The sequence below is a fragment of the Petromyzon marinus genome, unplaced genomic scaffold (genome assembly GCF_048934315.1).
Source record: "Petromyzon marinus isolate PM22_M1 ecotype Great Lakes invasive population unplaced genomic scaffold, UKy_Petmar_22M1.pri1.0 PM_G_Scaffold_42, whole genome shotgun sequence".
In the NCBI taxonomy this organism is placed as follows: domain Eukaryota; kingdom Metazoa; phylum Chordata; class Hyperoartia; order Petromyzontiformes; family Petromyzontidae; genus Petromyzon; species Petromyzon marinus.
The window spans coordinates 1,266,596-1,284,719 of NW_027422994.1; the positions used below are offsets into that span (position 1 = coordinate 1,266,596).

An 18,124-nucleotide genomic window follows, 5' to 3' on the forward strand; every position below is an offset into this window, starting at 1 on the left:
CCACCCTGGTCAATGTGTACTGACCATACTTCACCACGCTGGTCAATGTTTACTGACCACACTTCACCACGCTGGTCAATGTGTACTGACCATACTTCACCACGCTGGTCAATGTGTACTGACCATACTTCACCACGCTGGTCAATGTGTACTGACCATACTTCACCACCCTGGTCAATGTGTACTGACCATATTTCACCACGCTGGTCAATGTGTACTGACCATACTTCACCACGCTGGTCAATGTGTACTGACCATACTTCACCACTCTGGTCAATGTGAACTGACCATACTTCACCACCCTGGTCAATGTGGGTTGACCATACTTCACCACCCTGGTCAATGTGTACTGACCATACTTCACCACGCTGGTCAATGTGGACTGACCATACTTCACCACTCTGGTCAATGTGTACTGACCATACTTCACCACTCTGGTCAATGTGTACTGACCATACTTCACCACGCTGGTCAATGTGACCTGACCATACTTCACCACCCTGGTCAATGTGTACTGACCATACTTCACCACGCTGGTCAATGTGACCTGACCATACTTCACCACGCTGGTCAATGTGTACTGACCATACTTCACCACGCTGGTCAATGTGTACTGACCATACTTCACCACCCTGGTCAATGTGTACTGACCATACTTCACCACGCTGGTCAATGTGTACTGACCATACTTCACCACGCTGGTCAATGTGTACTGACCATACTTCACCACCCTGGTCAATGTGTACTGACCATACTTCACCACTCTGGTGAATGTGTACTGACCATACTTCACCACGCTGGTCAATGTGACCTGACCATACTTCACCACGCTGGTCAATGTGTACTGACCATACTTCACCACTCTGGTCAATGTGTACTGACCATGCTTCACCACGCTGGTCAATGTGGACTGACCATACTTCACCACCCTGGTCAATGTGTACTGACCATACTTCACCACTCTGGTCAATGTGTACTGACCATACTTCACCACGCTGGTCAATGTGACCTGACCATACTTCACCACGCTGGTCAATGTGTACTGACCATACTTCACCACTCTGGTCAATGTGTACTGACCATACTTCACCACGCTGGTCAATGTGGACTGACCATACTTCACCACCCTGGTCATTGTGACCTGACCATACTTCACCACCCTGGTCAATGTGTACTGACCATACTTCACCACCCTGGTCAATGTGTACTGACCATACTTCACCACCCTGGTCAATGTGTCCTGACCATACTTCACCACTCTGGTCAATGTGACCTGACCATAATTCACCACGCTGGTCAATGTGTACTGACCATACTTCACCACTCTGGTCAATGTGTACTGACCATACTTCACCACCCTGGTCAATGTGACCTGACCATACTTCACCACTCTGGTCAATGTGACCTGACCATACTTCACCATGCTGGTCAATGTGTACTGACCATACTTCACCACGCTGGTCAATGTGACCTGACCATACTTCAGCACGCTGGTCAATGTGTACTGACCATACTTCACCACGCTGGTCAATGTGACCTGACCATACTTCACCACGCTGGTCAATGTGTACTGACCATACTTCACCACCCTGGTCAATGTGTACTGACCATACTTCACCACCCTGGTCAATGTGACCTGACCATACTTCACCACTCTGGTCAATGTGTACTGACCATACTTCACCACGCTGGTCAATGTGACCTGACCATACTTCACCACGCTGGTCAATGTGTACTGACCATACTTCACCACTCTGGTAAATGTGTACTGACCATACTTCACCACCCTGGTCAATGCGACCTGACCATACTTCACCACGCTGGTCAATGTGTACTGACCATACTTCACCACCCTGGTCAATGTGTACTGACCATACTTCACCACCCTGGTCAATGTGTACTGACCATACTTCACCACTCTGGTCAATGTGTACTGACCATACTTCACCACCCTGGTCAATGTGTACTGACCATACTTCACCACGCTGGTCAATGTGTACTGACCATACTTCACCACGCTGGTCAATGTGTACTGACAATACTTCACCACCCTGGTCAATGTGTACTGACCATACTTCAGCACGCTGGTCGATGTGGACTGACCATACTTCACCACCCTGGTCAATGTGTACTGACCATACTGCACCACGCTGGTCAATGTGTACTGACCATACTTCACCACGCTGGTCAATGTGACCTGACCATACTTTACCACCCTGGTCAATGTGTACTGACCATACTTCACCACGCTGGTCAATGTGACCTGACCATACTTCACCACGCTGTTCAATGTGTACTGACCATACTTCACCACGCTGGTCAATGTGTACTGACCATACTTCACCACCCTGGTCAATGTGTACTGACCATACTTCACCACGCTGGTCAATGTGTACTGACCATACTTCACCACCCTGGTCAATGTGTACTGACCATACTTCACACCGCTGGTCAATGTGGACTGACCATACTTCACCACCCTGGTCAATGTGTACTGACCATACTTCACCACGCTGGTCAATGCGACCTGACCATACTTCACCACGCTGGTCAATGCGGACTGACCATACTTCACCACGCTGGTCAATGTGTACTGACCATACTTCACCACTCTGGTCAATGTGTACTGACCATACTTCACCATGCTGGTCAATGTAGACTGACCATACTTCACCACGCTGGTCAATGTGTACTGACCATACTTCACCACCCTGGTCAATGTGTACTGACCATACTTGACCACCCTGGTCAATGTGTACTGACCATACTTCACCACGCTGGTCAATGTTTACTGACCACACTTCACCACGCTGGTCAATGTGTACTGACCATACTTCACCACGCTGGTCAATGTGTACTGACCATACTTCACCACGCTGGTCAATGTGTACTGACCATACTTCACCACCCTGGTCAATGTGTACTGACCATATTTCACCACGCTGGTCAATGTGTACTGACCATACTTCACCACGCTGGTCAATGTGTACTGACCATACTTCACCACGCTGGTCAATGTGTACTGACCATACTTCACCTCTCTGGTCAATGTGTACTGACCATACTTCACCACTCTGGTCAATGTGTAGTGACCATACTTCACCACCCTGGTCAATGTGTACTGACCATACTTCACAACGCTGGTCAATGTGACCTGACCATACTTCACCACCCTGGTCAATGTGACCTGACCATACTTCACCACGCTGGTCAATGTGTACTGACCATACTTCACCACGCTGGTCAATGTGTACTGACCATACTTCACCACGCTGGTCAATGTGTACTGACCATACTTCACCACGCTGGTCAATGTGTACTGACCATACTTCACCACCCTGGTCAATGTGTACTGACCATACTTCACCACGCTGGTCAATGTGTACTGACCATACTTCACCACGCTGGTCAATGTGTACTGACCATACTTCACCACGCTGGTCAATGTGTACTGACCATACTTCACCTCTCTGGTCAATGTGTACTGACCATACTTCACCACTCTGGTCAATGTGTACTGACCATACTTCACCACCCTGGTCAATGTGTACTGACCATACTTCACAACGCTGGTCAATGTGACCTGACCATACTTCACCACCCTGGTCAATGTGACCTGACCATACTTCACCACGCTGGTCAATGTGACCTGACCATACTTCACCACCCTGGTCAATGTGACCTGACCATACTTCACCACCCTGGTCAATGTGTACTGACCATACTTCACCACTCTGGTCAATGTGGAATGACCATACTTCACCACTCTGGTAAATGTGTACTGACCATACTTCACCACCCTGGTCAATGTGACCTGATCATACTTCACCACCCTGGTCAATGTGACCTGACCATACTTCACCACCCTGGTCAATGTGACCTGACCATACTTCACCACCCTGGTCAATGTGTACTGACCATACTTCACCACTCTGGTCAATGTGGAATGACCATACTTCACCACTCTGGTAAATGTGTACTGACCATACTTCACCACCCTGGTCAATGTGTACTGACCATACTTCACCACTCTGGTCAATGTGTACTGACCATACTTCACCACTCTGGTCAATGTGTACTGACCATACTTCACCACCCTGGTCAATGTGGACTGACCATACTTCACCACGCTGGTCAATGTGTACTGACCATACTTCACCACTCTGGTCAATGTGGAATGACCATACTTCACCACTCTGGTAAATGTGTACTGACCATACTTCACCACCCTGGTCAATGTGACCTGATCATACTTCACCACCCTGGTCAATGTGACCTGACCATACTTCACCACCCTGGTCAATGTGACCTGACCATACTTCACCACCCTGGTCAATGTGTACTGACCATACTTCACCACTCTGGTCAATGTGGAATGACCATACTTCACCACTCTGGTAAATGTGTACTGACCATACTTCACCACCCTGGTCAATGTGTACTGACCATACTTCACCACTCTGGTCAATGTGTACTGACCATACTTCACCACTCTGGTCAATGTGTACTGACCATACTTCACCACGCTGGTCAATGTGTACTGACCATACTTCACCACGCTGGTCAATGTGTACTGACCATACTTCACCACCCTGGTCAATGTGACCTGACCATACTTCACCACCCTGGTCAATGCGACCTGACCATACTTCACCACGCTGGTCAATGCGTGCTAACCATTGTGCCACCGCTCCCCCCCGTCGCCCTAAACGTGCTCAACCTGCGCAAATATTAAACGCCGTGTATATTACGATGATAAAATAAACATTAGGCGAGTAATTTAAGAGTTGTGTTTAATTAAAAGTTTACCTCACGCGAGCCCCCAGCGCAGCCGTTTCCACTTTTCCCGCCAAAAACAAACCGTCACCAAAACCAACGCTGCAAACTCTTCACGTTCCCACTTGGACGGCTAACTTCAGCTTAATTATTAATTATCTATCACTCGTGACTCTCTCTCTCTACACACACACATGTGTGTACATGTACACGATGAGGAGATTATTTACTTTGTTAACAAAACAACCTCGCGGTGGCCTTCAGGGACTGAGAGGCGCTGCCGAGGGCGCGAGGGTGGGGGGAGGCAGCCGGGGCCACGTGACCCGGAGTCACAAAAAGCGCGGGAAATTTGAAAAACCTCGCCTGGTCTACAGGAGGTCGTAGTTCATAGTTTCATTTACTTGGTATAGCCCTGTGAGCCATTCGGCTCTTGAATCGGGTGCAACCACAACAAACAAAAAAACATGAACAAGAAAACATCTTAAAGTGATTATGTGACTGTGCAAACAGAAAATCCAGGGAAAAAAACATAAAAAATATTCCTGAAATAGCACCGTACACCAACGCTGTGTGCAAAAAATCCCAGTGGGATGCAAGTCAAAATAACAACAACAACAACAACCACAAGACAACTAAGATTAAGGACATCAGTCTAATTCCGTACTACAATAAACAAAAACATGGCCAAAAAAAAAAACGTTTTCGAAATCACCAAAATAAAAGCGATACATGCAATGTAACAGTGATCATAGGGACTGTGACCGAATTTTTAACAATAAACTACATAAATAAATTATAACACCAAAATCTAGAGCCGTATTTTAGGCCACTGAATAGCAGTGGCAGCTAGGGGTGTACAACTCCTCTAGAGCAGTTTTGAGTGAAGATCTCATAGGTAGTGATTCAAGTTGCAGTTTATTGGCAATAGCATTCCAGACCCTGGGGGCATCAATAGCAAAGGCCCTTCCTCCTGTTTTTGTACGGCAATAGGGAATGTGAAGCTGGTAAATGAGCGAAGACCTGAGGTCAAATTTGTTCTTTGAAACAGAGAGGAGATCCAGTAGGTAGTCTGCGGAATTTTTTGTAAGTACATCGTGAATAAATAAGATCTGGTGCACAAGCCGTCGAACATTAAGATATGTTAAGTTTGACCCAATGTAGAGATCACAGTGGTGAGTCTATGGTGCAGTGTTGAGTCTATGGTGCAGTGTTGAGTCTATGGGGAGTGTTGAGTCTATGGGCAGTGCTGAGTCTATGGGCAGTGTTGAGTCTATGGGCAGTGTTGAGTCTATGGTGCAGTGTTGAGTATATGGGCAGTGTTGAGTCTATGGGCAGTGTTGAGTCTATGGGCAGTGCTGAGTCTATGGGCAGTGCTGAGTCTATGGGCAGTGTTGAGTCTATGGGCAGTGCTGAGTCTATGGGCAGTGTTTATCAATTCTACAGAATCTGAGCCTCGCTCGCACTGCGTGTTCGCCTATCCACACTACGATTTATAAAAGCGCCCTGCTAAGGCCTCACGTGATAACAGCCCCGCCGAGTCGCCTGCCCGTGATTCGAGGCACGGAACGTCGAATCTCCTCCTCCACCACGACAACACGAGGACATTGTTTTGTTTGTAACCTCACCACGAAGGAGGATATAGCTCAAGACCCCCTCCCCAGCACCTACGCAGCGTTGCGCTGGTGAGTGCCGCGTTGAGGCCTATTCCGGGAGTGTCACCGGTCTCGGCTAGATTGCCCAGCCGGCCGAGGCGGCACTTTGGCCGGCTACAGATGCTGCTGTCATGCGATGGTCTCCATGGAGACCTGGAAGATGGTCTCTAGGTTATGTTGTGGGTTAGCAAGCTTCCAAAGGATGCGTGAAGGCTGCCGCTCGGCTTTTTGTAACGAATCTTTGCTGCGTGTTTTAAACTTTAATTGTTTGCGATGCACGCGTGTCAACGTGGTGATGCGTCGCTCAAAGACTTCACTCGAGCGCGTCGTGTTCAAGCTCACTTTGTCTACCTTAGGAGCTTACAAAGTGCCGCCCAATAATTTACCATGCGTCTGCCTCTTAGGCCGAGTGAACCGCTTGAACAAGGGCACATTCAGAAGCGTAAACTCTGTGAGTATCTCGTTTTAAATTTTGATTTGAAGCTTTCGTGACTGCAGTAATTCATATTCTTAGCTCTTTCGGTAAAGTCACGTTGAAGGGAAACAATAAAATAATAAAATATATATAAAATAATTAAAATTCTCACGACGTTTCGACCTGATGACGACCGTTTGTGTTATGGTCGAAACGTCGTGAGAAATTTTATTGTTTTATATATATTTTATTATTTTATTGTTTCCCTTCAACGTGACTTTACCGAAATAGCTAAGAATATCTCGTTTTATTCATAGTTCGTGTTTCCAAGGACAAAAACAATTGCACATTCTCATTACCAATACATCGACCTGGCTGGTGGTCACACTTGCCAGGAGCCCCTTTCCCTGTCGGCTTGACATTTTTTTCAACTCAATTGTTTTTTTACACAGCTCTTGGACAGACGTGCGGCAGTGTTGGTTTATATCCTGGAAGGTGCTCTCACTCCAGGGGCTGTTTCATTGATGGGAAAATAACCTGAGCTGGGGCTGTAATCAATGTTGTTTTATTGATCTAGTTTAAAACATCAGCACGAACATCGGTGCCAAACTAACACGATGTGAGGCGCTAGATTTGAAGCTTTCGTGATGTGCAAGGATTCATAGTCTTTAGCTTTTTTTCGGTAAAGTCGCGCTGGTAAAAAAAATAAAGTTAAACCCAAGTTAAACTTTAGCAGCCTTATAGTTTACAGCAGTATGCTCCGCAAGGCAACCAGTTTGTCAGCTTAACTACTGCCTTCTGCCTCTGGTTCACGTGTGTAACGCTCTTCAACCTGCACACGGCCATCTCTCCGTCCCCAACCCCCTGCAGCATAACAGAAGGTGGCTTAACTTAGCCCCCCCCCACGGCCCTTCTTGTCTCTCCCCCCCCCCCCTTAACCTGTATACAATCTCGGGTGTCTTAGAGTTCTCTTCACCTGATGCAGCAATTTTGCCGTGACGGTTTCCACCTCAAGACGGAAGCTTGTGCTGCTGCCTCCGAAACGTGATTTTAATTGAGTTGTTTTTTTCATTTATTTATTTTATAGATTTTTTTTACCTACGTGACTTTAGCAAAAAAAGAAAGAGTCCGATGCGAGGAGGCGTTTCCCCCAACGTTCGTTTTCTGCGGTGGCAAAAAATGCAGCCTCTGCGAAACGATGAGAACCTAAACATTTTGCTCAACACAGGAGGAACGTGTCCATCAGCGAGGGAGCCTTAGGCATGCATCCAATTGTCCCTTGTGAAGGAGGAGGTCTTTAACCCGGCATGGTTGTCACCTGGTGTACAGGAGGTCGTGGGGTTTGATACCGACCCTGACACTCCCTGCTCTTTCTTTGGGGTTGACGTTTCTCGCTCCCCGCGGCCGCGTGGATTTTTCTCCCAGAGTCCTCCGGTTTTTCCCCCTCCGCATTCCGAAACGCCACGCGTTTAGAGTATTTTGCCCTGAATGTCCACTTGATATCAGCCCACCATTTATGGGCCAAGGTCTCTTCTTAAAAAAGAGCTATGTAGCACGGTGGTGTGCTTCCCGTGGCAACATTAAACATTGGTTAGTTTTATTAGTATATATATTTTTAAAGTGATTTGTTTTACTCTTCCTGTAACTCTGCACTCACGCCGTGTTTTTGTTTTGTGTTTGTTGTCATGTTCTGACCCAGTGCCACAGCTGGACATCTGTGACAAAAAGAGCTTCGTAGCGCTTTGGATTCCTCCTCTTGCAGTCTAAATAAATATCATTCCCACTGCTCCTCCTACTCCCTCCCCTTCACCCCTCCTAGCCAAGTGAAGGAAGCCGCCAGGCCGACCATCTGCCACCTCCCCCCAATGGAGACTTTCTCCACCACCACCCGTTTAGTGGCCTTGCTGGTCGTTGTGCTGGGCGACCGTCGTCACAACCCCTTCGCCCTGCCCCTTGACCGTGAGTAGCAAACAGCGCCGCTACCACACTTGAGACGATGCCCCCTCTCAACGCTACTCCCACTAAAGGCCATCGACTAAACTCGACTCTTTTGACTTCACCAGGCAATGCCCACTGAGCTTCGTGGCGCTTTTTTTTTTCAGAAGCGCTCCGGCTCTTGCAAATGATGGCTTCAACGAAGCACTTCGACGTTCAAGCGGGGCCGAGTACTCGAAACACTTGTAGGTATCTGTGTGACACACACACTACACACACTACTCACACACAGAGACCCACAGACTTCTCACACAGAGACCCACACACTACTCACTCAGAGACCCACACACTACTCACACACAGAGACCCACAGACTACTCACACAGAGACCCACACACTACTCACACAGAGACCCACAGACTACTCACACAGAGACCCACACACTACTCACAGAGAGACACACACACTACTCACACAGAGACCCACACACTACTCACACAGAGACCCACACACTACTCACAGAGAGACACACACACTACTCACACAGAGACCCACACACTACTCACACAGAGACCCACACACTACTCACACAGAGACCCTACTAACACTCTGCTGTATTTTCGCCCACAGCTGCGGTTATCATCTCTGGCCACGTACGGTACCAAAGAAGCTCACATCAGGTGTATGCAGCAAAGCAGCAACCTCCGGACACACGACGGAAAGGTGCACGGTTGCGACATCACACACACACATACACATGTACAGGGCCCAGTTGAGTACGCAGTTTGTTAAGGTGCAGCACTGCAAGTACTTGCTCGTGCCCCTGTTGGCGGAAGGAGGAATAGGAGGAGGAGGGAGGAGGAGGATGAGGAGGGGGAGGAGGAAGGGGAGGAGGAGGAGGAGGAGGGGGAGGAGGATGAGGAGGAGGAGGGGGAGGAGGATGAGGAGGATGAGGAGGAGGGGGAGGAGGGGGAGGAGGATGAGGAGGAGGGGGAGGAGGGGGAGGAGGAGGAGGAGGGGGAGGAGGATGAGGGGGAGGATGAGGAGGAGGATGAGGAGGACGAGGAGGAGGAGGGGGAGGAGGATAAGGAGGAGGTCCTTCACTGCACAGAGCGCTGTAGGGAGCTCCCCTCTAGGCAGGGCACGTTGGACCCCACTCCTCCGCCACGCCAGCCAAACCTCTTGAAGTGTCCCACACTTCACCCCACCACGTGCCACCCGCCTAGACGGGAAGCACCGCGGTGAGCTCACTCCCACCGCCGGGCGGACAACAACGGAGTTGTCGCTCACGACCCGCGACCCCAGCGTGACCCCCCCCACGTCGACCCCCGGGGGCCGGGCCGGCGTCCCCTCGTTAGGAAAACTAAAACTGCGAAAAACTTTGTTTTTGTGTTTGACCGGCAGGTAAGGGCCCCACCGAGCTACGTGGCGCTTTTTCACCGGCGACCGGGCCGTCGCCGTCGTCAGCGGGCGCGGACATTTTTTGGTTTTGCGGCCCAAACGCTTTGAAACGCGCGACGTCGATTCTGAGTGCGGCGCGGGGGGAGAGACGCCCGGAAGGACCCGGAGGGAGAAATCCACGCGACCGCCACGGTGACGAGAGGCCAACGCGAGAAACAACCACTGCGAGCCGCAGAACCTTGCAGGCGAGAGGGAGAGAGAGAGGGTTCTGAAAATCGATTTTTTTATATTTTTAAAAAACCCACTTTGTGCGAATCGCCTTCTATGACCCCCCCCCCCTCCACGACTCGTAGGGGGGGACGCGGCAGCCCCCCGACGACAGCCTCACATAGCCAGCGCCCTGCAGATGCTGTCGGAGCCAGACAGGATGTACAGAGCGAGAGAGGGAGAGGCGGTGTACATGGAGTGCTCGGTGTTGGTGTGGCCGCCCGCCACCATCCTGTGGTGAGACCGAACGCCGCGCCTGAGCGTCCGTGCCTCTCCGCCTCTCCTCTCGCTCTCCGCTCACTGGAGACTCTTTTTGTTTATTTCACCGCCTGATGCCCACCGAGCCGTGCAGCTGTTTTTCAGAAGCTATCCGGCCATGTCGCAAATGACGGCCCTGACGACGCGCCTCGAAGCTCCCTGTCGCGAGGGCTGTACGTGCCCTGAACTTCTTTCGCACCCTACGTGGCCAACCGTGCTAATCAGAGGTACGGGAGCTGGGTCTGTTTTGTGAATGCCGCCAGTGGGTTTGCATGGCTGGCCACGTACGGAGCGAAAGAAGTTCAACATAGAACACTCCCATAGACTTCAATGTTAAAGGCTCCCATAGACTTCAATGTTAAAGGCTCCCATAGACTTCAATGTTAAAGGCTCCCATAGACTTCAATGTTAAAGGCTCCCATAGTCTTCAATATTAAAGGCTCCCATAGACTTCAATGTTGAAGACTCCCATAGACTTCAATGTTAAAGACTCCAATAGACTTCAATGTTAAAGGCTCCCATAGACTTCAATGTTAAAGGCTCCCATAGACTTCAATGTTAAAGGCTCCCATAGACTTCAATGTTAAAGGCTCCCATAGACTTCAATGTTAAAGGCTCCCATAGACTTCAGTGTTAAAGGCTCCCATAGACTTCAATGTTAAAGGCTCCCATAGACTTCAATGTTAAAGGCTCCCATAGACTTCAATGTTAAAGGCTCCCACAGACTTCAATGTTAAAGGCTCCCATAGACTTCAATGTTAAAGGCTCCCACAGACTTCAATGTTACAGGCTCAAATAGACTTCAATATTAAAGGCTCCCATAGACTTCAATGTTAAAGGTTCCCATAGACGTCAATGTTACAGGCTTCCATAGACTTCAATGTTAAAGGCTCCCATAGACTTCAATGTTAAAGGCTCCCACAGACTTCAATGTTAAAGGCTCCCACAGACTTCAATGTTAAAGGCACCCATAGACTTCAATGTTAAAGGCTCCCATAGACTTCACTGTTAAAGGCTCCCATAGACTTCAATGTTGAAGGCTCCCATAGACCTCAATATTAAAGGCTCCCATAGACTTCAATGTTAAATGCTCCCATAGACTTCAATGCTAAAGGCTCCCATAGACTTCAATGTTAAAGGCTCCCATAGAACAAGGATTTATGTCTACTGCATTAACCACAATACCTGCAGTCAAAATGCAAAAATAAAACATACTATGATAATATATGATGATGCATTGTCCTTGAAACTGATTGGTCCACACCAAGGGACGGCTTTCTTTTGAGCCTTTTGGCGTCATCTGGTCGAGCACCAATTGGGTCGAGGCTTCAATGCCACATATTTATTATCATAGTATGTTTTTTCGTTTGCATTTTGACTGCAGGTATTGTGGTTAATGCAGACATGAATCCTTGCTAAAAAGGCTTCAGTTTTGTTGCCAGAAAAAAAGAGGAAAAACCCTATTATTATATTTTGGTACTGGCAAAGGAGGTCTAATGATGAACAAAACATCAATGAAGCAATCTGATCTCATCTTGAACGGCTACTGTTGGCCTGCAGCCCGCCAAGTAACGCACTTGTGTAACGTATCTCAACAATAAAATGACTGGTCACTGTCCACTTCCAATGGAGCTTGGCTCTTTAACTTATCAGCCGTCTTTTCATTTGTGGGTGTGTCATTAACTTTGATAATTGATTCTTGTCAACACCACTGGGTACAAAGTTAATAAGTAACAATTTTTTTAAACAAAAATTAAACAGAAAAAACCGCAACACACACGCACATTTCATTCCGAGATCTATAGAAATGTATAAAGTAACCTGTTGCAGAATTTGCCACTTGCTGGTTTTATCCACCATCAATTTATTATGAGAACCCTGTCTATATCTCAGATACAAATTCAGTGTAATGACAGTTCATTGGCTGATTAATATGAAAATAGGTTTTCCCATTTTTTCTGGCAACAAAACAGGTCACATTTAAAGCTGAACTTTGAGCTGAAATCCTTCAGAATGTGAGATGTTTTTATCTTCCATTATTTTCATACTTATTGTGTATATTGAGCATCACTTTGTGAGAAGCCAAAAAATGTAAACTGGCCACCATCAGCAACGTGGAATTCCAGGCTACAGATACAGGGTGGTCCAAATGTCTCATGTCTCCTCTAAAGCTTAATATTGTAATAGGAGGCTTTATTTAAAACGCAACATTTAATATGCAAATATGTTCGGGGTCAATTAATTTTGGGAGTCACAAGACATCAGGACCACTCTGCACAGCACGAGTTCAGGATCTACAATGGGAATAGGGTGCCACCCAGCGTTGCTTCAATAGGGTCGCAGCGAGGGTTGGAGTTTAACAAGAAGGAAAGATTTACATTATGAGACCTCCTTTGTCAGTAACAAGATATAGTAATAGGTTTTACCCAATCAAATTCAAGGACAGTGCATATTTTTATGAGAGTTGTCGCTTTTGTTTGCATTTTGACTGCTTATGTTGTGGTTATTGCAAACATGATGCCTTGAATAAAGGTGTCAGTTTTTGTGCCAGTTAAAAGGGTAAAACCTATTACTATAACAAGGAAAGACATTTGCCCTCCCCTACCCCCCAAAGACTGGATACAGTCTGTGAAGTTAAACCTGCAATTCCTACAGTATGAAATATTTCTTCATACATCATTCCACTGTACATCGTCAATTAATCGTGGAGCGTTAATCCACAAACTGCACATCTTCTAAGACTCGACAAAGCAGGCTGTAACCAAAATTGATTTGTGGGTCCATCGTACTGAAGCGAATTTGACAGAATCACTGGTGCCGATTAGACACGGGGACATTGACAAGAACAAACGCATTGATGCATCGCTCAAATTTTTTAATGAAATGAAAACATCGATTTTACACGAACAGATTCAGAATAAAAAGATCAAAAACATTCAATGAACGATTTACAGGAGACAGCAAAGTGATTGTTCAGAAGTAAAGTTAATTATCGTAAATAACGAATGATAAAATAGCCAACCGTCTAATAATTAATCGGAAGGATGTGGTTGCAGGGTCAATACAAACGGACATTACTTTTAAAAATATATAGTTAAAAAACATTATAAATGCCTTTACATTAAAAAAAAACATTACAATGGCACAAGGCTGTTGTAGAAGGATCAACAATCAGCCGAAATCGTAAGGTTCCCCATCCCTTAGTTACTGATCCGTGGCCAAGATAGGTTGCATGGATTAAATCCTGTAATCTCGCCTGGATAAAATAATAATAATGAATGATTGTGACTTGTCTGTGTACTGCTGTAATGTGAGCTCTACTGTAATATTGTATTTGTACTGATGCGTTCTGATCTCGAAAATAAAAATTTTCCAAAGTGAGCATTTAGACGGTGCTCATCTCCAGTTTAAGAGCTCTGAGCCACGTGGTGGAAATTCGACGTTACTATGGCGGGGGCAAGTAACCCCACTGTTGACTTCTCCACAGTGTGTTACTCATTGTATCTACCCCCGACAGATGATGGGCTGATCCAGTCTAGGTTGTCTTCATAATTATGCCAGAAGATGCAAATACAATACTTTTCGAAGCACCGCACATTATTTTTGCATGTTGAATATTTACCGCCACTGTAAATATGTAATTTTAATCAATGCATTGCTATAATGTTTTAATCAATCGTATTGTTATTAAGGTTTGGGTCAGGATTTTAGAGCAGTGTGTTTCAAATAGGTCGACCAGATTTGAAATCGCTACATCTCTGCAAACCACGAACTCTTCATAATAATCCACAATAAAGGTTTTCTGGGTTAGATCGCGTTATTTATAACTGTGTCGTAACCCTCCACCACCCGACACGGCCAATCAGCAAAAAATAAGTGTCACGTTGACAAAAGACAATTAGTTCACTCATTTATTTGCTGATTGGCCGTGTCGGGTGGTGGAGGGTAAAAAAAAACCTTTATTATGAATAATATTGGTCGCGAAAGCTTGCTACGTGTTAAACTGACACAATCACAACTTTGCCTTTTATATATATGGAGATATACTGTATGTTATTTTAATTAACTTTAACAATACACTACTGTATACAGTATGCTTTTCTCAAATGTGTCTTTACTGCCCCATGCTGTATATACCATCTTAAATCAGGACCAGTACTAAGAGTTTAGCCACGTGACAATACAGCAGACTCTCTGTTGTGTACTATACAGGACGGTCCAGATGTCTTATAACCCCCAATTAACTGACCCCGGAAAATGTGTTTCATTTGCGTATTAATTTCTGTTTCTAAATAAACCTTACATAAAATATATACCGTATGAAGATAATTAAGTGTGTGGGGGGGGGGGGTCACAAGACATCTGGAGCACCTTGTGGAACGTGACTATTTTATGTTAATAAAAAACAAACGACACTTATTAAAGACGAGTTTTGTGGGCAGCAGATGACAGCGAAGTAAAATAAATTGTGCTGCACTTCTAAAACTGCCACGTCTATGACTCTCTGCCTTTACCATCCTGCAAAATCGTGTCCATGACCCAGACAGCGTGGAGAGGGCCCTCATCCAAACAGCACATTGCCAAAAGGGGTTTTGTACGTGCAGTATACATCAAGTATACAGATAGTACTCCTGTATATTGTAACATACCTTATCGACTGACAGTTACCAGTGTCTTTCAGGGCTAGGTGCCTTCCACCCACACAATGGTCATCCTTCTTTACACACACACACAAATATATATTTAGCTACTGGAATTTTCACATTCTGTACACACGTAAATTGAAAGCTTCCATCTAAAGAACACTGCACCGTAGAGGCAAAATCTCGAATGTATGATCTGTGTGCGAGTGTTTAAACTGTGGTGATGCTGGCATGGCTCCGAGAGAGACTCCAATCCAGTAATAACAAAACAACTATAATAATAATTGGGGTTTTCCCCCTTTTTTCTGGCAACAAAACTGAAACCTTTTTGCAAGGATTCATGTTACTGCATTAACCACAATACCTGCAGTCTCAATGCAAAAATAAAACATACTATGATAATATATGATGATGCATTGTCCTTGAAACTGATTGGTCCACACCAAGGGACGGCTTTCTTTTGAGCCTTTTGGCGTCATCTGGTCGAGCACCAATTGGGTCGAGGCTTCAATGCCACATATATATTATCAGAGTATGTTTTTTTGTTTGCATTTTGACTGCAGGTATTGTGTGTGGTTAATGCAGTAACATGAATCCTTGTTAAAAAGGTTTCAGTTTTGTTGCCAGAAAAAAAGGAGGAAAACCCCTGTTATTATATTTTGGTACTGGCAAAGGAGGTCTAATGATGAAACAAAACATCAATGAAGCAATCTGATCTCATCTTCAACGGCCACTGTTGGCCTGCAGCCCGCCAAGTAGCGCACTTGTGTAACGTATCTCGACAATAAAATGACTGGTCACTGTCGACTTCCAATGGAGCTTGGCTTGTTATTTTATTTTTTTACCTACGTGACTTTACCCAATAGAACCAAAGAGTATGGAGCTTGGCTCTTTAACTTATCAGCCGTCTTTTCATTTGTGGGTGTGTCATTAACTTTGATCATTGATTCTTGTCAACACCACTGGGTACAAAGTTAATAAGTAACTTTTTTTTAACAAAAATTAAACAGAAAAACCGCAACACACACGCACATTTCATTCCGAGATTTATAGAAATTTATAAAGTAACCTGTTGCGGAATTTGCCACTTGCTGGTTTTATCCACCATCAATTTATTATGAAAACCCTGTCTATATCTCAGATACAAATTCAGTGGAATGACAGTTCATTAGCTGATTTATATGAGAATAGGTTTTCCCATTTTTTTCTGGCAACAAAACAGGTCACATTTAAAGCTGAACTTTGAGCTGAAATCCTTCAGAATGCGAGATGTTTTTATCTTCCATTATTTTCATATTTATTGTGTATATTGAGCATCACTTTGTGAGAAGCCAACCAATGTAAACTGGCCACCATCAGCAACGTGGAATTCCAGGCTACAGATACAGGGTGGTCCAAATGTCTCGCGTTCTTAATTGAATTCTCTAAAGCTTAATATTGTAATGGGAGGCTTTATTTAAAACCCAACATTTAACATGCAAATGACAAATATGTTAGGGGTCAATTAATTTTGGGAGTCACAAGACATCAGGACCACTCTGCACAGCGCGAGTTCAGGATCTACAATGGGAATAGGGCGCCATCCAGCGTTGCTTCAACAGGGTCACAGCGAGGGTTGGAGTTTAACAACAAGGAAAGATTTACATTATGAGACCTCCTTTGCCAGTAACAAGATATAGTAATAGCTTTACCCAATCAAATTCAAGGACAGTGCATATTATTATCAGAGTTGTCGCTTTTGTTTGCATTTTGACTGCTTGTGTTGTGGTTATTGCAAACATGATGCCTTGAATAAAGGTGTCAGTTTTTGTGCCAATTAAAAGGGTAAAACCTATTACTATAACAAGGAAGGACATTTTCCCTCCCCTACCCCCCAAAGACTGGGTACAGTCTGTGAAGTTTAACCTGCAATTCCCACAGTATGAAATATTTCTTCATACATCATCCCACTGTACATCACCAATTAATCGTGGAGCGTTAATCCACAAACTGCACATCTTCTAAGACTCGACAAAGCAGGCTGTAACCAAAGTTGATTTGTGGGTCCATCGTTCTGAAGCGAATTTGACAGAATCACTGGTGCCGATTAGACACGGGGAAATTGACAAAAACAAACGCATTGATGCATCGCTCAAATTTTTTAATAAAATGAAAACATCGATTTTACACGAGCAGATTCAGAATAAAAAGATCAAAAACATTCAATGAACGATTTACAGGAGACAGCGAAGTGATTGTTCAGAAGTAAAGTTAATTATTGTAAAATAACGAATGATAAAATAGCCAACCGTCTAATAATTAATCGGAAGGCTGTGGTTGCAGGGTCAACACAAACGGACATTACTTTTCAAAATATAAAGTTAAAAAACATTATAAATGCCTTTACGTTAAATAAAAAACATTACAATGGCACAAGGCTGTTGTTGAAGGATCAACAATCAGCCGAAGTCGTAAGGTTCCCCATCCCTTCGTTACTGATCCGTGGCCAAGATAGGTTGCATGGATTGAATCCTGCAATCTCGCCTGGATAAAATAATAACAATGAATGATTGTGACTTGTCTGTGTACTGCTGCAATGTGAACTCTACTGTAATATTGTATTTGTACTGATGCGTTCTGATCTCAAAAATATTTTTTTTACAAAGTGAGCATTTAGGCGGTGCTCATCTCCCGTTTAAGAGCTCTGAGCCACGTGGTGGAAATTCGACGTTACTATGGCGGGGGCAAGTAAACACATAAAGGCAACCACTGTTGACTTCTCCTCCACAGTGTGTTAC

At 45.3% G+C, this 18,124-nt stretch overlaps 1 long non-coding RNA gene across 3 annotated transcripts; it reads left to right on the forward strand.

Annotated features, from left to right (window-relative positions):
- The first annotated feature begins 6,236 nt into the window (after positions 1-6,236).
- On the forward strand, positions 6,237-11,417 carry LOC142917128 (uncharacterized). 3 transcript variants are annotated; one of them, XR_012936873.1, is made up of 6 exons: positions 6,237-6,458; positions 6,833-6,879; positions 8,663-8,802; positions 8,946-9,023; positions 9,409-9,501; positions 10,533-11,417. It is a non-coding gene; the product is annotated as an uncharacterized LOC142917128 (long non-coding RNA). The 3 variants fall into 3 exon arrangements; XR_012936874.1 differs by lacking the exon at positions 10,533-11,417 and adding an exon at positions 10,183-10,523; XR_012936875.1 differs by lacking the exon at positions 6,833-6,879 and having other exon boundaries at positions 6,239-6,458.
- Positions 11,418-18,124: the final 6,707 nt, after the last annotated feature.